We start from the raw sequence: 22,028 nt of genomic DNA, 5'->3' as shown, positions 1-22,028 counted from the left end.
TGTGGCCCCAGCACTGATCCCTGTGGCCCCCTACTAGTTACAGATTGCCATCCTGAAAATGCCCCCCTTATCCCAACTCTCTATTGCCTATTAGTTAGCCAGTCCTCTATCCATGCTAATATACTACCCCCAACACCATGGGCTCTTATCTTATAAATTAGCCTTATGTGCAGTACCTTATCGATCACCTATGTGAAATCCAAATTTATTACATCTACTGGTTCCCCTTTATCTATCCTGCTGGTTACTTCCTCAAAGAATTCTAATAAATTTGACAGGCATGATTTCTCCTTCATGAAGCCATGCTGATTCTGTTTGATTATATTATGTATTTCTAAATGCTCTGCTGTCACATTCTTTACATCCTTCATAATAGACATAACATTTTCCCAATGACGGAAGTTAAGTTAACTGGCCTATAGTTACCTGTTTTTTGTCTCCCTCCCTTTTTGAATAAGGGCATTACATTGGCAATTTTCCAATCCTCTGGGGCTTTTCCAGAATCTAAGAATTCTAGGAAGATTACGACCAGTGCATCCACTATCTCTGTGGCTATTTCCTTTAATATCCTAGGATGCAACCCATCAGGTCCAGGGGACTTATTGGCCTTTAGCCCCATTAGTTTCCCTAGTACTTTTTCTCTAGTGATAGTTATTGTCTTTATTTCCTCCCCCACTTTTGCCCCTTGATTATTCAGGATTTTTGGAATGCTATTAGTATCTTCTATTGTGAAGAATGATGCAAAATATTTATTCAACTCCTCTGTCATTTCCTGGTTCCCCATTATTATTTCCCCAGCCTCATTCTCTAAGGGACCTATGTTTACTTTGGCCTCTCTCTTCCTTTTTATATGTTTAAAGATGCCCTTACTGTCTGTTTACCCTCAAAGTTTATTTTCTCCCTCTTTTTAATTTTTTGGCCACCCTTTGTTGGTTTTTAAAACTTTCCCAACCCTCTCGCTTAACACTAATCTTTGCCACATTGTATGCTTTTTCTTTCAATTTGATACCATCCTTAACTTCCTTGGTTAACCATGCTTGGTTTGCCCCCCTCCTACAATCCTTCTTCCTCACTGTGCTATATCTTTGTTGTGAACCATGAACTATTTTCTTAAATATCTGCCATTGTTCATCAACTGTCTTTTCTGCTAAGCTCCTTTCCCAGTCCACTCCAGCCAACTCTGCCCTCATTCTTTTGTAATTACCCTTATTTAAGTTTAGCACAGTTGTTTCCGACCCACGTTTCTCACTCTCAAACTGAATGCTAAATTCTACCATATTATGGTCACCGTTTCCTAGAGGATCTTTTACTCTGAGATCATTTATTAAACCTGCCTCATTACACATTACCAGATCCAAAATAGCCTGATCCCATATTGTTCTAGGAAACTGTCCCAAATACACTTGATGAATTCTTACTGGTGGCTATCTCTGTCCATTTGATTTTCCCAATCTACATGAAGATTAAAATCACCCATGATTAATGTACTGCCTTTTTTACATGTCTTCATTATCTCCTGATTTATTCCCTGTCCTATAGAATAGCCACTGTTAGTGGGGGGGGGGGGGGGGGGGGGGGGGAGGGTGTCTATAGACTCCTCCCACCAGTGTCTTCTTCCCCTTGTTATTTCTTACCTCCACCCATATGGATTCTACATCTTCAGACCCAAGATCATTTCTTGCTATAATACTTATTCCATTTCATACTAACAAAGCCACCCCACCACCATTTCCTTCCTGCCTGTCCTTTCGAAAAGTCACATACCCCTGAATATTTAGTTCCCAGCTTTGATCTCCTTGTAACCATGTCTCTGTAATGGCTATAAGATCATAAGGTCAAAGTTATCTGAGGCACCTGTCAACAGTGGATCCAAGAACAGAAAATAAAATAAAAAAGACTTGAATGTATATTGCACCTTTCATAACCACCTCAAAGTGGTTTACAGCCAATGAAGTACTTCTGAATTGTATTCAGTAATGTAAGTGTAAAGTAGGAAAAAGTTGTCACTTCTGCCAAGGCTGCCATTGATAGCTGTGGAAGAGAGCTACAAGTCAGCATATGACTGAATTGATATGGTTGCCTGTTACAGTCATGTCATATGCCCAGAAAGCTTATTGGGAAATGACACCTTACTTCTAATAAGCAACATGGAATATGGACACTGGACCTTCACAAAATGTACTCCAGAGAGTCAGGTGGTGTCTGTGTGGTTTCTGTACAGGGAGAGAGAGACATATCTGAATGTATCTTTGGGAAGTTACTTAAAATTCAAATGGTTTTTTCAGATGCTGATTAACTAACCCTCATGATTTCAATGGAAGACATTTAAATTGACAACGGCCACTAAACAACTTTTTGAGGCTAATTATAGCTGGAACGTTAATGAGATAGCAAACACCTTTCATTGTGTGTCAATTACATCTGCCTTCAACCCATTGTGTAGACAATGGAATACATTGAGACTGTCATCACATGACTGAAACCGGCTGGAGATAGCCAATACCTTATTAATTCACAAGGGAAGCTCAGCAGGTCAGTCTGGGATATGAAAGCTAGAGGGAAGCCATCTCTTGCCTAGCACAAGGGAGGACCCTGCCTCAAAAGTCACCTTAGGCAGAGAATTGGGGCTTGTTCGTTTCGACTGTCAGTGTATAGTTCTTCACTACAGGGGTTCCGCCAACTTTTACTGGAAAGTCAGAAGCTTTCTATTGTTTAGGGTGGACAGTATGAGTGTATTGCCAGAACTCCTGACCTTCATTTTTCTACAGTGCATCAAGAGAGAATCCTTAAGACTTACAACATTTCAATTACCATCTTGAGACTGATTAGAAATAACCTTTTCTTTTACTCTTTAATTTAAGTGCATGTTACACCTTTAAAAAACATCTTTTCTTATGTATGTGTGTGTGTGTGTGCACGCATGTGTGCGTACGTACATGTGTGTTTATCTAGCATGTGTGAAGAGTGAATGTTGTTGTGATTTCATTTTGGGCGTTGTGAGAAATAAAAATTTATCCTTTCTTTTTATTTAAGATTACAAGAACGCCTGTTAATATCTGTTCTTTAAAGTCACAGCATTTAAAGTGTTAAAACACACCTTCTTTAAAATATGTCTGTTGCAATCAGCCATGAGGGAAGGGAGAAAATTACCCCACATCTCTCCTTGTCAGTAACAAAGTGAACCATGATGGATGAATTTTACAGTGGGTGGGGATGGTATTCAGCTGAAAGTCTCCATTATGGGCTAAATCTGTTGATATTTGGAGTCTTGAAGCTGTCAGCGGGTCTCTCCTGGTTAATGTTGTCTCAAACAGAAGTTCTGACCATTTTAGCCAGCTTGCCTTCTTCAGCTTCCCTATTCCTCTTTTAGTGCATCAATAATGGAACCTTTCTGAAAAGCAAAATTATGCAGCAAACGCTAATTACAGGAGAGCCCCTGGCTGGACTCTACTGCAGTGCTCTCTCAGAACTGTCAAAGTATCAAAATCATACCTTCTGAATAACAATGAGAATTCGGATAGCACAATAAGGATAATTGTATCAGTGCTCACCAGGGGTAGAAGGAAAGTGAATGGGAGTCAAGAGCCAGCGCTGCAACGGGTAACCCCGGTCTGCAATCAGTCATCCAGACACATACCTTTCACAAAGTAAGCAGCTGGGGCATGTTGGACTGGATTTAAGTGTCCACAGCCCTTTCACTGTGGGCAGCAGCCCTTTAAGGGTTGAGGTTGCATACAGTAGTACCCTTTGGCAAGTTCACGGCACCAGATCCAATATGTTCCAAGAGGATCCCATGCATAAATAAGGTCTCAGGACACTGAGCCAGTGGGATAACAGTGAGTGCTAAACTTGTGCCCTCTGGTCATGGCTTTACAACCTGGGTCAGAAAATCAGGTATTCTTTCCCCTAATAGTCTTTGGAAGTGATCAATAAGATAAAAAAATGTTGTTTTTTGTTAGGTTTAGCTAATATTACAAGGAACACTTTTCCCAGAATTAGTTCCAAGTTGCTTTTTTATACACACAGCACTTAAATAACTGAAAATAAGAAAGATAAACCTCAGTATCTGGATCCCCACCCCTCAACCACCCCAGAGCCCCCCACCACCCCAAACAAAACCCCAGAAAATACTGGAAATGCACAGCTAGTAAATTGGCATTTGAAATAAAAGAAGAAGCTGAGGGTTCAGTTGGGTGCTGTCGGACCTCAGTATGCACTGTTGAGAGGTCATATCCAAAATGTTAACCTTTATTTTTTTCTGGTGCTGACCAACCTGAAGTGCATTTCCAGTCAATGTTGCTGTTTTTCACTAAAATAGGCTTTAAAGTTATGCTGCATAAGTATTAGTGCACGGATGCTTATTGCCTCCATGCACCATCCCTTTGACCGTTAATTTAACTCACACTTAATTGTGATTTTAATTCTATTGGTGAGTGTATTTTAAAACCACATTTCTCTTTTCTTTTGTAATGTGATTTGGTCACTTCTCTGAAAGTAGGAATACTGAAAACATTCATTTTTAGTGTGGTTTTGGTCTTTCACAAAAGCCTTAGTCACTTGAGTTAGTACTGGCAAGAAGCTCAGGTGGGCTCTCAATATTAGCTCACAGACCATTGTGCAAATCAGCATCCATTAAAGGGAAGGAGAAGAAAGCAGTCCTCATTACACTGCTGTCATTTACTCTTCATCCCCTGTCCTCTTTAGCAGCATTAAGACTGGATGTAAATTTGCCAGTTAATGCTGTTAGAAAATGGATAGTTCAAGAAGGGCAGGAATTAGAGATCAGTATTAGGTGCTGATAAGCTTCTTTCCCTCTGCAGTGCCAGCTGTTTAACATTCATGGGAAAGTAATCATCAAACAACGTTATCGCAGCTCTGTTGACAGCTGAAGAACATCATATCAGTATGATAATTTTTTTATTGCTGTGAGCAAAGAACCATATTTTTTCTCATGTCCATTACTGTGATCCTGGCTTCTTAGTATGGGCACTGCAAACTTATGAGTTTGCAAACAATGTTTAATTTTTTTCCCCCTGTAATAGTGGTTTTGAATATCTTTGCTGATAAAACACAAGTATACAAATAGGCCAGTCTTGTCACAAGCCAAGCATCATCCGTTAGACTAAGTGCCTTAGAATTTGATTTGCAAAACTTAGACTGTGATGCCGAAAGTCACAAATTAATGCCTTGGCAAAGGCCTACAAGAAGTCTTGCACAACATGAACACCAAGCCGCATTTGACCATAGGATTGAAATTAAATCTACATTGCACTGATAAAGTTCTGAGGGACTCAATATTTCATGTACCCTTCAAAAATTGAAGATCGTACAAAAAGTTACCTCCCCTCCATTGTTTATGCAAAAACGATGCTGCAGAGTTGTGGGTTCAGATCAGGATAAAATGATCTGTCGCCTAATGCCTCAAACTATTTCCATGGGATTAACTTTGGACTGAGCTTTCATTCTGGTAGGTAATGGGATAGGTTATTGCCTTCACCTCCTGGATGGTTATCTGGCACACTGGATCATCCACCCGACGGAATGAAAATCGGGAAGGCTGTACAATGGGCCTACTCCACCCCATTAACACCCAAATAGCCAAGCCAGCAATCTATGGCTACATATTTTACAATTGATTTTATTTATATTTTTTGTGCTGTATTATTTGCTGCCAGGTGACATGCTGTCTTCTTCCATGACCAAACTCCTGCTGTTTCAACTGTTGGTGTATTGAGTAGAACACTTCCTCAGACTAAAAGGCAAGGGTTCCAATTTATAACTTCAATTTGTCTCTTATTCCGGCCAATGCTGAATGACCAGCTGTGTATTTCGGTGATACCATGCTTCAGATTTCCAGCATTTGCAGTTTTATTTTGCTTCATATTTGCTTAGAATGGGCATTTGTTTGGGATTTCTGAAATTCTTCTAAAATTCAAATGAGGAAGAGGATTCTGTGAGGGGCCAACAAGATGCAATGATTCTTCACATATTTTGACTCCACCTGTCGGCACTCAGGGACCTCCACATGGGCATGTCAGAGGAAGCCTATCTTCACTACCTCTGCTTCACAAGACAAGCTGCTCTGGAGTTGTACCATCTGCTGCACCAAGAACTGTGCATATTTGGGTCAACGTTTTCTCTTTCCTAAGAAGTGGAGTACCACAGGTACAAGATCCTGTCAAACCACCCTAGTAGACATCTGCTGCATCACCACCTTCTCAACGGAAACTAGGGATGGACAATATATGCCAGACTTGTCAGGAGCGGCCACATGCTGAGAATGAATTTTTATAAATCAGGCAATTTACACCGCACACATTTTTCAACCAAATAACAATGCCATATTTGCAATAGGCAAATCCTTCATTACTGTTTTCCATGGAAAGGAGGCATCAGATATGCAGAGTAGATGTTTATCACCAAGTGGCAGGGTTCCTTCAGAACCTGGCTTCCTCATTTTCAACCCTGAAAAGGTTTGCAAAAAGCTGATGTTCAGGTGTCATCCGAAACCCTATCGTGCACGTTCAAAATTGATATCCACGAGGTAAAAGTGAAAGCTTATTGTGCAACAGCGCTGGCATAATTGGAAGGAGAAGGAGCTCTGGTTTGATGGTTGGTAAGGGAGCAAGACTATCCTTTGCATTGTGACAGCCGGCTCCACTGAGAAACCCCTGAACAGCCGAGGACGCTGATGATAACAATGCCACTATAGCTTGAATTATTGAGCCCAAAACTCAGGAGAAGCTAAATTAACATCAACAGAGATAATCATTGTCCTGAGGGTGGTTAGCATGAACTGTATACTTTAATTTAGTTCTCTCACATTTCTTGTCTTGGTTTCTTTGCCAAAGCTTTACTTTAATAATATCACCAGCACTAAAGGGTTTAATTTTCTCTAATAATGTACTGGTTAATACATTAACACTAAATTAGTTTGCACAGCTGTTAACTAGTTTATTTTATTTTAAACTAATTAACAACTGTGTTAAAATAATGCACAAAATAATTTTGTATAAATGCATTAGCCGATGGTGCGCCAGAGGAAATTATATTGCAGGATTTAAACAGAAACATTGGGCTGGATTTTCATTTTGGACCCCACACCCTGCCGTTAGGAGAATTTCCAGGCCTCGATCCCATCTCGCATCAGTTGCAGACGCCAATGGGATCTTTGTAGGGATGGCCAATTAGTGGCCATGGAGTGCACTTATGGATAATGGGCGAGTGTCCATGCTGAAGTTTAGGAGGTCTTCTAGCAATGACAGGTCGATTATCCAAGGTGGGGGCTGCAGAAACATGCAAGAGAAAGGGAGAGGGAGGCCATAATAGGCTGGAGTTGGGGGATCTGGGGATCTCCCTAGCAGGATGAGCATTAGCACCCACCCCCCCTCCCACCACCTCACACATAGTCCCGATCTGCTGCTGAGGGGAACCAGCATCAACTGACCATGTTTCGGGCTCAGTGGTTGGGGGCGGGGGGCTTGCGTAAGCCATTTGGAAGATTCCAGTTGGCTTCTGCTGAGTAGCCTTAATAAGCCATTTTTCTTGGCATAATAGGTTACCTTCCTCTTGCCCTCAGTACCCATAAGCCCTATTCCTGCTAGAACAAAAATGGCCTGGAGACGGAAGCGTGCCAGCAACTCAGCAAGTTGCACTCCAATTTTCAAGCTTTCCTGCTCCTGGTCCCATCTCCAATGGGAATCTGAAAATCTGCCCATTAAACCCAACTGATTGAAACAGCCAAAACCATTTTAAATTAATCAAACTTCTTAGGTTTGATTATTAAGGAGGGTCCTGATTTAAAAATAATTTTTCCATATCAAAAGTGATTTTGAGATTATTGTTTGCAGAATATCTATTTAAGATATCAATTACTGTGTGGTTTCTGCAAAGATTTGTGGTGGAATAGCTTTTCTCCCAGAGATATTTCCCTGCATGTTGAAAACAAAATTAGCACTGAATTTTAGGAACGTCTTCAACCAGAGATATCCTACCTGCAACCCCAACCCTATGATACGGTTGAGGATATATACCTTACTGAGCCAAGTGGAACAGCAAGGTTCAAAGTTTAATTAAAGCAAAATACTGCAGATGCTGGATATCTGAACTATAAAAACTCAGCAGGTCTGTCGGCATCTGTGGAGAGAGAAACAGAGTTAACGTTTCAAGTCCAATATGACTCTTCTTTGGAACCTCTTCTTCTGAAGAAGCCATTTTGGACTTGAAACGTTAACTCTAATTCTCTCTCCCCAGATGCTGCCAGACCTGCTGGGATTTTCCAGCATTTGCTATTTTTATTCAAGGTTTAATTACTGGTCTGGGCTGAGTAAACTTGGCCATAATTGGTGTCTGTACTTTGATTTATGGAAGAGAAGCATGAACAAAACTATCCACTCCGCATCATTCTCTATTAATACATTAAAAGTGCCATGAAGTTTATTGGAGGGCAAGGTAGTATAATGAATCTTATTTTGTCTAGCCGGATGGTGCAAGTAATAATTCGGCTGTTGCCATTTACACCTTATCTAATCTATCTGTTGTTTGTTGACTTGCCCCATAACCAGTTCTTTTTGCACCATCACCCCTTTTGATATTTAATCATTCCTGACTTCCACCCATCACATTCCTTTCTTTTAGTTCTTTCCTCCTTTCCACGACTTTCCCTGTCTCTAATACCTGTTAGACTTGTAACATTTTCCAGTTTTGAAGAAGATCATCGACTTGAAACTAACTCTGTTTCTCTCTCCACAGATGCCGCCTGGCCTGCTGAGTATTTCAAGCACCTTCTTTTATATTTCAGATTTCCAGCATCCGCAGAATTTTGGTTTTGTCCTATTAAGTTAATTGTCCAGGTCTGTGATCTTCCAATCCCAATAGCAGCAAATGCGGATATGTTCACTGCTTTTCACAGTGGCTGTGGAAGTTCTGGGAAGCCGATTTTATGCTGGAGCCCTGAACTTCAGGTACCTCAGAAATGACTCCCTGAGAGTCCTCACTGATGGTCCCCCTGGATCCGTAAACATGTAGGCCCAGGTCTTCCAGTCAGGCATTTGAAAACTGTGCCCTTTCCTTTTTATGCTGGAGCCTTAGAGACTTCCTGTGTCAGCTCCAGCTTGGATCCAGTGACCAGATGATCCAGATGGCCTTAGAACCATAGAACCATAGAAAAGTTACAGCACAGAAGGAGGCCATTCATCCCATCTTGTCCATGCCAGCCCGAGGACACCCAGGTGCCCTTTCTAATCCCACCTTCCTGCACCCGGCCCATAGCCCTGCAGCTTACAGCAGTTTAGGTGCAGATCCAGGTAATTTTTAAAATAGTTTAATGTTTCTGCCTCTACCACCAACTTGGGCAGCGAATTCCAGATGCCCGCTTCCCTCTGCGTAAAAAAGTTCTTCCTCATGGCCCCCCCTACACCTTCTGCCATTTATCTTGAATCTATGTCCCCTGGTTCTAGAATTCTCCACCAAGAGAAATAATTTTATCCTGTCCTATCCACCTATTCCCCTCATAATTTTGTACACCTCAATCAAGTCACCTCTCAGCCTTCTTTGTTCTAAGGAGAATAACCCCAACCTATCCAATCTCTCCTCGTAGCTACACTTTTCTAACCCTGGCAACATTCTTGTAAGCCTCCTCTGCACTCTCTCCAGGGCTATTACGTCCTTCCTGTAATGTGGTGACCAGAACTGCACACACTACTCCAGTTGTGGCCTCAACAGTGTTTTATACAATTCCAACATTATATCCTTACTTTTATATTCTATACCTCTGCCAATGAAGGAGAGCATTCCATATGCCTTCTTTACAACCTTGTCTCCTTGAACTGATGCCTTCAGGGACCTGTGTACTTGTACGCCAAGATCTCTCACTTCATCTACCCCTCTTAGTATATTCCCATTTATTTTGTAATCCCTGTAACTGTTTGACCTCCCTAAATGTATGACCTCACACTTCTCTATGTTAAAATCCATCTGCCACTTTACCACCCACTCCACCAACCCATCTATATCGTTTTGGAGATTATGGCTATCCTCTACACTATCCACTACTCAGCCAATCTTTGTGTCATCTGCAAATTTCCCAATTGTGCCCCCCACGTTCACATCCAAATCGTTAATATATAACACAAACAGCAAGGGTCCCAACACCGAGCCCTGTGGAACACCACTTGAGACAACTTTCCATTCGCAAGGGCATCCATCGACCATTACCCTTTGTTTCCTGTTACAAAGCCAACCTTTTATCCAGTTTGCTATGTTACCCTGAATCCCATGGGCTTTTACTTTCCTGACTAATCTGCCATATGGGACCTTGTCAAATGCCTTGCTCAAATCCATGTACACAACATCCACTGCATTACCTTCATCAACCCTTCTTGTCACTTGCCCAAAGAATTCAATCAAATTTGTGAGGCAAGACCTTCCTTTAACAAATCCATGCTGACCATCCCTAACTCGTCCATGCCTTTCCACATGTCAGTTAATCCTATCTCTCAAGGTTGATTCTATTAATTTGCTCACCACCGATGTAAGACTAACTGGCCTATAATTGTTTGGCATTTCCTTTGAACCCTTTTTAAACAATGGAACTATGTTGGCATTTCTCCAATGCTCCAGTACCTCCCCTGTATCTAGTCAAGTTTGGAAAATCGTCCTCAGAGCATCTGCTATCTCCTCCCTGACTTCCTTCAGCAGCCTCGGAAACAATCCACCTGGCCCTGGTGACCTATCAACTTTCAGGGATTTCAACCTTTTGAGTACTTCCTCTCTCTTTATGACTATCCCATCCAATATCTTGCAAGGTTCCTCCTGGACTACTATATCTACATCTTTCCTTTGTAAACACGGAGACAAAATATTCATTCAAAATCCTTCCCACAGCCTCTGCATCTACACACAAGTTTCCATCTTCATCTTTGATAGGCCCCACTTATTCCTTAACTAACCTATTAGCATTAATGTATTGGTAAAACATCTTTGGGTTACCTTTAACTTTACTTGCTAATCTTTTTTCATGCCCTCTCTTTGATTTCCTTCCTTGTGGCAAAGTGAACTGTAGCAAAGCCACAACCACTTTTTTGTCATGATCTGCAGACATACTCCTTGCGGACTTTCCTCACTTCACTATATTTCACCGTTTTTAAATGCCCTTGTTGTTGTTAAGTTCCATCGCCTCAACCCTGTGCTCCCAGGATTGCGCACTCACTACAATGCTTACTCCCACCCCCCACATCTACGATAATGTTTAACCGTGTCCCCCCCCGCCCCCCCACCCCCGCCATACCCCCAATAATGTTCATCGCCCTTGCTACTGCCCCCCTGACAATGACTCACCCCATTCAGAGGAAAGTGAAATTGAAGACCTATTACTGTGTCTTGTTAGGATTCGAAATAGGTGCAAAATGGATAATGCATTCATTACCACTGATTCTCCAGGATTTTGAGCTTCTGAGGTCTTCAGCAGAAAATAACTTACCAAACCAGGCATAGGATGTTGTTTCCTTACTGCAAATTTCTTTAGAATCAGTTTTGAAGCTGTTCTCGCAACACTTTGCACATCACAGACTATCCATTCTTATTAAAATAATGCTTATAATAGCTTCAGTGGGGGCAGTTGAATGACTATAAATGTGAATAGGTTTCATACAGACATCAAATATTCTTTTTGATAGCAAATTATATAAATTAAATTGCATCTGTGCCTTGGTTTGCTTTGTGGACCTGATGTGATTTTTTTTTTAAATGTGCAAATTAGGTTTTGTTATATGTGGTGTGTAATTATTGCTTAAAACTCATTTTCCATACCTGTACAAGCTTGTGTGTTTAAATAATCACACACCTATTACTGACTGTTTAGCTTGCCATTTTGCCTCAAACACTGAGGTATACAGTTGTCACAATGGGTTTTACAGTTAGAGATTAGAGAAACTATGTATTGAGGTTGATTTGGACTCTTAAGGATAAAGCTGATGATTGTCATTGAGGTACTTTGGATTATTCTTGAAAAAACATAACATTTTTAGCTGTCATTCTTACTTTGGCACAAGAGTTGATTTGAAATTTAAAAAAAAAATATTTGACAATCTTGTTCCCCTAGGAAAAATCTTTGAACCATTAAAAATGTGGCTCGTTGTTGAAACATGACACAGCTAGTATGTTGGTCTACCTGCAGTAATTCAGCTGCAGGAACTGTTGATAGCATTTGAATAAATATTGATTACCCATCAAGAATGCCTTCTAGCAAAGAGTTGACAGAAGAGGCTTTTTCTCACTGTATGTTTAGCAGAACATTGGGTGGAAATTTCCCAGAATTGCACTAAGTGTGGTAGTGGGAGGGTAAAATGGAGGCCTATCCACCGATGAAAATGGTGGGTTTTCACGCCGTATCTTCCCAAGCCCACCTCATTATATACTCACTCCCACAGAACACGCCGTTTCCATGGCGGGCAGCTCTCATTTGCTCACCCGCCATCACCCTACTGTTGCATCACGCCGGCTGCCATCTTTAAAAGGCAGCCGCCAGCAAAGCACTCACCACCCCCATCTCACCGCCTCTGCCTGGGAGACATGGCCAGCAAAGGTAAAAAGACTGCAGACCCCACTTCAATGATGGGTCCCTCGAATGACTGCTGGATGCCGTGGAGGCCCGATGGGATGTGCTCTACTCCTGCTCTGGCCAAAGGATGGGCAGCAAAGTCACCAACCCTGCTTGGGAGGCAGTGGCAGCGGTGGTCAGCACAAACACCCTGCAGTGGAGGACAGCTACCCAGTGCCGCAAAAGGATGAATGAACTCCTCCGTTCCACCAGGGTAAGTCACTCTTTTCATCACTCCCAACTCACAAGCCCATCACATATCTACAGGGCCCTCACGCACTGCCAGTACAAGGGACATCATCATTCACTCTTTCACACACACTGTCATTGTCCTCATCCTGTCCATTGGACCACGCACCACCCAGACAGGCCTGGCACAACTATCATCTGGCCTGGCAGGAGTCCTGATACATTCTTTCCATCTCTATCCATGCAGGACAAACTGGCTCACAACAGGAGGGAAAGGTCGCAGGCGGGTGTAGGGATGCCGGAGATCAAAGTTCTGACAGAATTTGAAAACAGAGCCATCCAGTTGGCCAGCGATGACCGGGACCGGTCCTGTGCTGATGGTGAGGTCGGCGCTGCTCTACCAAGCGAGGATCCAGCAGTGCAACATCCATCAGACAACCATGGTGTGAGTGATGTGTCCTCTTTCACAGGCCACTGCCAGTCACTAATTATCTCTCCTTGCTTTCGCAGGCACATCTGCCAAACAGCCAACTGAGTCCATGACCCAGGGCCTCCAATCAAGCCCGAAAGAAACCTCTGAAGAGGAATCTGGAGGCACCCTCCCTGAAGTCCCATCACAGCGCTCACCCACACCCTCCACCGGCACAGAGAAACACACCTTGGTGGGACCTGGCTTCAGAGTAGCCTCGGGTCCACAATCTGGTGAGCACATCGCACTTTTTGATCCACAGCAGGTGGAGGCAGGGACTTCCCAGGTCCCGGCACTCGGAGGACTGCTGGAGGCCAGAACGTTGCCGAGTCCGAGTCCGATGACGAGCGTCTGGACTCAATCATGTCACAGTTGCTGGAGCTGCAAAGTCAAGCTCGGGAACAATAGGAAGGGATGTCCGCTGCACTCCTCAGATTGCAAGGCACGATGGAGGAGTCCGTCCGTCTTCAGGCTGAGCTGATAGCGCCGGCATTGCAACGCACCGAGGTCAACATGGGCAGGATGGCGGCTGCCATGGAGACCTTGGTCCAGGATGTCACTCCTGCACTGCTGCGCAGGCTTAACTCCATCGCTGATGCCATAGTTGGCCTCCAACAGTGTGTACGTGAGAGGGGTGCTGGGCAGCTTGATCTCACTCCAGCTACCCCTTCCGCTCAGGGAGTCAGTCAGGGTCCCTCGGGCACCCATAGGGAGGAGGATCAGCAGGTGCACGCTCCCTGGCCATCCACCCAGGTGACTCAGGGAGTGACCGGCCCATCCAAATCCCCTCTTCTTGTGCCTCCGCAAATCCAGCTTCACAGGCCGAGGAGGGTGCCACTGCCACACAGCAGGACCCCAAAAGCAGGCCGGAGCCTTCCAAGTCTTGGCCCTCCAGAGGAGGCCCGCCAAAGTCATCACAGACAGGGTGTCACTATCAGCCGGCTGCCTCCACCTCTGCTGTGGATGTCTGGGGAGCACCAAGACGTAGCAGCAGGGTTAGGAAAGTTAGGTAAAAGTAGTTGCACAGCCTGTACATACTGTTCACTATTGTCGATAAACTCCTAAGAATGTCCCCCTGACTGTGGCTCCTTGTTCTGATGAGCAGTGTTCTTGTCACTCAGATGTGAAACCTTTCTGCACAAGATAAAAGGCAGGTGTCTCAGTCCAGGGCCTCTTCCCTGCGCTCTGTGCAGCCTTCAGACCACAGTGATGGTCCAGCCTCACACTCCCTGGACACGTTACTGATGCCTGCACCTCAGCAGTGCTGGTCATTGCTGCCGGAATGTAGTGGGCAGGCGCCACAGAGTTCTCTCATTCTCTCCGTGTGCTCTCAGCACCTTTAATGTGGGGCTGGCCCCCATCACACCAGCATCTGTGACCAGTGATGCTGTGCACCAGCTCCTGAAGGCCTGAGGTGCTGAAGGCGGACACAGCATCAGATGCATCTAAAGTTTCATGGCTCTATCTCTGAGATGGCCCTGATCATGGATGCAAGCAATCTGCCCTCGGCCAGACAGGAGTCAGACATTCTCGGAGACTATGTGAAGATCTATGGAGTGTCCTCACTGCGAATGAGCAACTATTAGGGTCTCCACAGCATCTCCATGACAGGCGTATTCTCTCAGAGTGTATTGGTGCTGTGAAAAGCCAGACTGGAGTCAAATGTTCACAACTGCGATGTGAGGATCTGAGGGGACACCTCACTGCATGTGGTCATCATCCTCCACAGATCTGGCAGATATGAAGGCCTCTCGAGTGCGTCTGCCTCATCTAGCCCATGTGAGAGCCTCATCCCCATCATCGGCCCCACCGAGGACCCCCTCACCCTCATCCCACTGGTGTATTCCTCATTGGAGGAAATGTGCAGCTCCTCCAACTCCTGCTCAGCCAGCTCCTCTCCCCGTTGCAGCGCCAGGTTGTAAAGGGCGAAGCAGGCGATGATGATGTGTGACACCCTCTGTGGACTATATTGCAGGGCTCCACCAGGCTGGACCAGGCACTGGAACCACATCTTCAGCATCCCGATGGTCTGCTCCACCAAGTTGTGAGCTGCTGCCTGAGCCTCATTATAGCGTCGCTCTGCTGCAGCCTGAGGCCGCTGCACGGGTGTCATCAGCCACGGCCTCTGCGGGTAGCCCTTGTCCCCAAGGAGCCAACCCTGCAGCCTCTGTGGACCCTGGAAGGCTGCAGGGATCTGCGAGTGACTCAGGATGTAGGCGTTGTGCACACTCCCTGGAAACTGTGCACACACCTGCAGGATGCATTTCTGGTGGTCGCATACCAGCTGCACATTCAGTGAGTGGAAGCTCTTGTGGTTGATGAAGTCCATTGAGTGTAGCAATGGAGACCTGAGCGCCACATGAGTGCAGTTAATCGCATCCTGTACCTGTGGGAATCCCGAGATCAGGGGGAATCCAATGGCCTTTGCATCCTGGCTGTCCCGGTCCCGGGCAAAATGCACAAAGTTGTGTGCCATGGAGAAGATGGCATCCGTGACCTCATGGATGCATTTGTGGGTGACGGATTGTGAAATCCCACAGAGGTCATCTGTGGAACTCTGAAAGGAGCCACTGGCATAGAAATTGAGCACCATGGTCACTTTCACAGCCACTGGCAGTGGATGCCTCCATGTCCCCTTGGCACCAAGTCCTGCAGTAAGTGGCAGATGTGAGCCACCAGGTCCCTAGACATGCGCAGTCGTCGGCGACACTGGTTCTCATTCATCTGCAGGAACGGCAGGCGGTGTCTATAGACCCTGGGTGTCACTAGGCGCCGGCCAGCCACGGCTCACTGTCACTGCTGGGCAGCGTGTGCAGGAGCCCCTGCTGCCCCTTCTTCAGAGGTTGCTGCTCCTGCCTTTGTGCAGCCAGGGGCCTCAGTCACTCTCTCCTCCATCTTCTACGGTCTCTGTAGGCCATCAGGCATACAGCTAGGTCACCAGGATCCATGATCCTGACATGGTCCTCCTGCAGTGTGAAAGGGAGAGAGAGAGATGTGGTTATCATGGCTGTACTTAGCCCCTTTCCTGACCCTGTGTGACCACCCCTTAATGCTTCCCGGAGAGTGCTGGTCACCCCTCGGATGGCCACAGATGAGTGCGCTGCATGGCTGCCCCGTCAACCTGCGACATGGGGGAGACTGCTCCTAACCGGGATGTTGAGATTGCAAGGGGCTGTGAGCACCTCCAGCAGTGACTGCTACATGGTCAGCGTTGGCCAGGAGATTGTACAATGTGTGCAGTCCAACTGCTCCACGGTCCAATAAAGTGGTGGCGGACTCGAAGTCTGTGCTGGGGGTGTGGGGGTGGAGGGGTGGGGTTGCGGGGTAAGGTATGGAGTGCTTGCTGGCCCTTTGGTGCCTCCGCAATACTTGCATGGACGGGCAGGCTAGAAACTTGACCCCAATCATATCACTGTGGCTGTACCTGATCTGTCTTAGTTGCACAGTCATGGTCAGTTTATACAGGTGTCCATAAAGCATGACCACTTCCCTTACTTCCCCTGCCCCCCACCTCGATTGCCTGTGTTGCAGCGCCAGAGCAGCACTTGACCCATCCCTCCGCCCCCTTTGCAGTCACCTCTGAGGCTGTCCAGCACTTGCCCCCGAACACCCACCCCCACCCCTCAGCAGTTGCCTCCGAGGCTGGCCAGCACATGCTCATGCCCCCCAGCGCCCCTGAGGCCTGTAAACAATGGGTGAGCTGTGGAGAAGCTGCTACTCACTCACCCCAGTTCCTCCAAAGTGAAGGCCGCCAAGTGCACGTCGCCTGTGTGCTGTTGTGAAACATGTCGGCGTGCTTTCCCGCTGACATGGACGGACAATACGGTGGGGTTCCAAGTGCCTGGAGGGATGGCCTTTTAATTATTTGCTAATGTATTACAATTAGCTTCCCGCCGACCAATGGCGGGAAACGCGGGAAAAGTCAGCCATCGGCGGGCTGAGCGGACGATGGTGACCTGCCTTTACACTGTCGTGAAGCAAGTCCCGCCATATTTTCTGCGCACGCCACCTATCACACCCACCGCCAGCGGGCTCAGAAAATTCCGCTCATTATTACCAGTGGATCGATCTTGATTCTCTGGTCGTGAAGTACTTTTTAACTGAATCTGTTCAACGAATGTACAGTGCAGGTGTTTTCAGCTTCAACATCAGTGCCATTGTAAAACTGTGCAAGTCTATTCGGTAACATGAAATGAATTAAGTTTCATGTTGGGATAACCCCTCAAAAGAGGTGCCAAGCATTGTCATTGTCATGGTGAAGCATCTTAATTCCTGAAACATTAGCGCTATCTCTTCTTGGTTACAGTGTATATTGTGTATTTCTGACATTTTCTCTTTTTAATACAGTATCTTCATTATATTAAACACATGGGAAAAGTAAGGAGAAATATTTGAACTTTTGACCGGTATGCTTTGTAAGTTCTGTGAAGGGGTTTCCCTAGCCTGAGTACCTCATTTCCAATGAGGCATTTCGTTTTTGGATGCTGGCCAACTTATGCATTTCCATCTAGCAATTTCTAATTTTATTTTTGCTATTCAGCATTTGTTGATTTTCTTTTCATCTCATTGGTTCAATCCTTCGGGTGAACAGTGATATACAGGTTTCTGCTACACGAGTAAACTCCCAAAACGTGCATCTTTTCCCAAAATCCTGTGAGGATGGTTATGTTTTCCTGCATGTCCACCATTATCAGTCCTGGTGTATATTCAACTGACAGGAGGAATTATTAATCCTATCATAGTCTATACCAGGAACTGGTTTTCACTCCAGTTAAAATAACACCTATTCATTTCCTTGTCATTAAATGTGTTAATATTTCAACGTAAATTCTTATTACATGAATGTTCTTGACAAGTGTAGAAAATATTGTGATAAACCAATGATTCATTTAAAAATGATCGACCAAGTTTTCATAAATGCCAGTTTCTATCTTCACTCACTGTTGCCATGTCCTACACATGTAGAATTTATGACGTGAAAAGTGCCATTACTATAACGTTAAATATGCCTTACATTAGAATGATTCATAGCAATACCATGGCACTTAAAAACCAATCTAAACATTTGTATGCAGCACAGAAATGGAGCCAAGGTGGCTCAAGAAGCTGATTCTAACCTAAATATAATGGAAGTAGAAGAGACTGCATGAGCAGCAATTTTTTTTTCCTGTAGCAACTATTCCCAGCACAGACAGCAGGAAAATCCCACCCTGTGAATTGAGTGCAAAAGTCAAGCCTGGCACTCCAGTGCAGGACTGAGGGAGTGCTGCAGTGTTGGAGGTGCTTTCTTACAGATGAGATGTTAAACCCAGGTCCTGTCTGCTCTCTTAGGTGGATCCCATGGCATTATTTTGAAGAGGAATTATCCTGAATGTCCTGGCTAATACTTATCCATCCATCAGCAATAATCTAAAAAAAACAGCCATAATCACATTGTTGTTTCTGGGAGCTTACTGTGCACAAATTGACTGCTGCACTTCTACGTTACAACCGTGAATACACTTCAAAGGTATCTCAATGGCTGTAAAATATTTTGGGGCACCCTGTGGCCATGAAAATCATTAAATACAAGTTTTTCTTTTAAAATAGTGTCCCTTGCTGCACCAGTGCAACTTTTGTTTTACATTTCCCACATCAGTTGTCCTTGTTGCCTTGTGAGGGAGTGTATCATTTCATTGCGAGCAGCTGTTAAATTTTGATGGTTTTGGTGTTTAAAGTAGCACTGATTAAGAATTGCATTGATTTAATTCCCAATTTTTCTCTTCTGACTTCAGGATGTCCAGCAGTCAATTTGCATGTATAAGGGGTGATACTAGTGCTCGGTGTTTTAGTGATGTTGGTTGAGGGATAAGTATTGGCCAGGACACCAGGGCAAATTCCCTGCTGTTCTTTAAAATAGGGCCACGGGATCTTTTATGTCCTCCTAAGAGGGAAGGCGGTGCCTTGTTTTAATGTCTCAGACAAATTACAGCACCCCTGACACACAGCACTTCCTCAGCACCGGACTAGAGTGCGAGCCTAGATTTTGTACTATAGTTTTTAAAATCAAACCTCACAGCACAGAGGGAGGCTGTTTGGCCTGTCATAGCTGTGCCAAACGGAACTCGAACCCACAACCTTGTGACTCAGCAACGAGTGCGAGCACAGAGCCACAGCTGACACCATCTTCCTGTTTTTGGTTTCCTGGCCCTATTTGGTCCCAGCATTGGGGTCCTGAATCCCAGGAGAAAATCCTGCCCCACAGCTCTTAAACTTTCTTTTTCATACTAGTTAGTGGAGAAAAGGAAGGAACAGACATCTGAAGGTCGCTCCTCCCTATCTTTATAACTTTGTCCGTGTTATAACATCTGCTCTGACTCCAGTCGTACATTCCCACCTTTTCCTCCATTATATAGGTTTATATGAATTCATGTTATACATCTGTAAGTAATGGGGACCTGTCATGCTTCTCTTGTTTATCTCTTGGACGTTCTAGAAACCTAGGAGGGGGACATCACACTCTTTGATTTGTTACAATCCTCATTGTTCCCGCCCTTAAAAGGATCAAGAACGAGAGGGCACAGGTTTAAAGTGACTTGCAATAGAAGTAAGTGTGACGTGAGATAAAACTTTTTCACACAGCGAGTGGTTCGGGTCTGGAATGCACTGCCTGGAAATGTGGTGGAGGCAGGCTCAATTGAAGCATTCAAGAGGATGTGAGGTGGTTATTTGAATAGAAACAATGTGCAAGGGTATGGGGAAAAGGAAGGGCAATGGCACTAAGTCATAATGATCATTTGGAGAGCTGGTGCAGACACGATGGGCTGAATGGCCTCCTTCCATGCTGTTAAGATTCTGATTCATAGGGAAACTATAAACCAAAATAACTAAATTTATTGAATGGCCCCCCGCATAAAGAAATTATCAGTAAGATTCCACTTCTTGTAGCTTTTACTTTAACACAAATCATTACCCATGTAAGTTAAACATGAATTAACAGGTAAATTACAGTCGGTACAAACTGTACATATGAACATACGAAATAGGAGCATTTGGCCCCTCGAGCCTGCTCCGCCATTCATTAAGGTCATGGGTGATCTGTTTGTGTGTCGAATTCCACTTTCCCATCTACCCCTGATAACCCTTGATTCCATTGCCTAACAAGAATCTATCTACCTCTGCCTTAAAAATATTCAATGACCCGCCTCCACTGCCTTCGGAGGCAGGGAGTTCCAGAGTCACACAACCCTCTGAAAGAGAAAACTTCTCCTCACCTTAAAAGGGCAGCCCCTAATTTTAAAAAAGTGCCCCTTAGTTCTGGACTTGCCCACAAGAGGAAACATCCTTTCCACGTCCACCATGTTGAGACCATTCACGATCTTTTATGCTTCAATCAAGTCACCCCTCACTCTCCTAAACTCCAGTGGAAACAAGCCCAGTCAACGACCCACTCATTCCAGGTATCAATCTAGTAAACCTCCTCAGAACCATCTCCAATGCATTAACATCTTTCCTTAAATAAGGAGACCAAAACTGCACACAATATTCGAGATGTGGTCTCACCAATGCCCTGTATAACTGAAGCATAACATCCTTACTCTTATGGTCAATTCCTCTTGTAATAAAGGATAATATTCCATCAGCCTTCTTAATTACTCACTGTACCTGCATACTGACTTTTAGTGACTCATGCACTAGAGCATCTAGATCCCTCTGCAGCTTGGAATTCTGCAGTCGTTCTCCATTTAAGTAATATTCTGCCTTTTTATTCTTCCTGCCAAATTGAACAACTTCACATTTTCCCACATTATACTTCATCTGCCATATTTTTGCCCACCCACCCAAACTATCTGTATCCGTCTGCAACCTCCTTATGTCCTCTTCACAACACGCACGTGGAATAGTAGATACAACAAAGTCTAGCTCACGAGATTACAAGCATTTACATCATTCTCCACACAAATATAGCACCACATGTAATCTCAGTGTGCCGTAGCCTTCGCGCTCCCAGGGTCGGATTTGGGGGGGGTACGCCAAAGATGCACTGGGGAATCTCTCTTGGAAGTTCCCAGGTAAGGGTTTTCACGGCAATTGCCCAGAAGTGCACGCTTCCTCCGGCAATTGTGCTGGACCAGGAACCATCTGAAAATGTGATTTAAATTGCAAACTTTGGATGGTTCCACCAGGGTTATACCAATAGTTACCTTGAAAAAGTTAGATGAATGAAAACCTCTCCTCACTTCTAGATAACTATTGTAAAGACCTGCACCAATTCCCCCCCACAGGACTCCCCCCACAGCCCCAGCCCACCCAGGGGCTCCCCACACCCCTGACTAACGACCCCCCCGACAGTATTCCCCACCCACTGACCGCCCTTAGGATTCCCCTAACCAGCACGTGACTTCTCACCCAACACACCCCCCACCCCGCGGGCCCAACTCTTACCCTCCCCCCCCCGATCCTACTCCCCCCATGTTCGACCTACATACCCCAAAATTGCAACCCCCCAGCACCCTGAATGTCCGACCCTTCCCCAGCCTCCCACCCGCAGAATGCCCAACCCCTCTCCAGACCGCCCCAATGTCTGACCTCCACAGTCCCCCTGAATGTCTGCCCACGTTCCCCACCCCCCACTCCCCGCAGTGGCTCCCAATGTCCAGTCTTCCCGAATGTCTGACCCCTGCCACCCCACCAATGCCCAATGCCCCCAGCCCTCCTGATGTCCGAACCCTCCCCCGAACACATGAATGTCCGGCCCGCTGCACCCCCTCCCAACGTTTGAAACCCCAAGCC

The sequence above is a fragment of the Cetorhinus maximus genome, chromosome 20 (assembly GCF_964194155.1).
Source record: "Cetorhinus maximus chromosome 20, sCetMax3.hap1.1, whole genome shotgun sequence".
Taxonomy (NCBI): domain Eukaryota; kingdom Metazoa; phylum Chordata; class Chondrichthyes; order Lamniformes; family Cetorhinidae; genus Cetorhinus; species Cetorhinus maximus.
The sequence above is the reverse complement of the archived record's forward strand: the minus strand, read 5'-3'. Positions refer to the sequence as shown.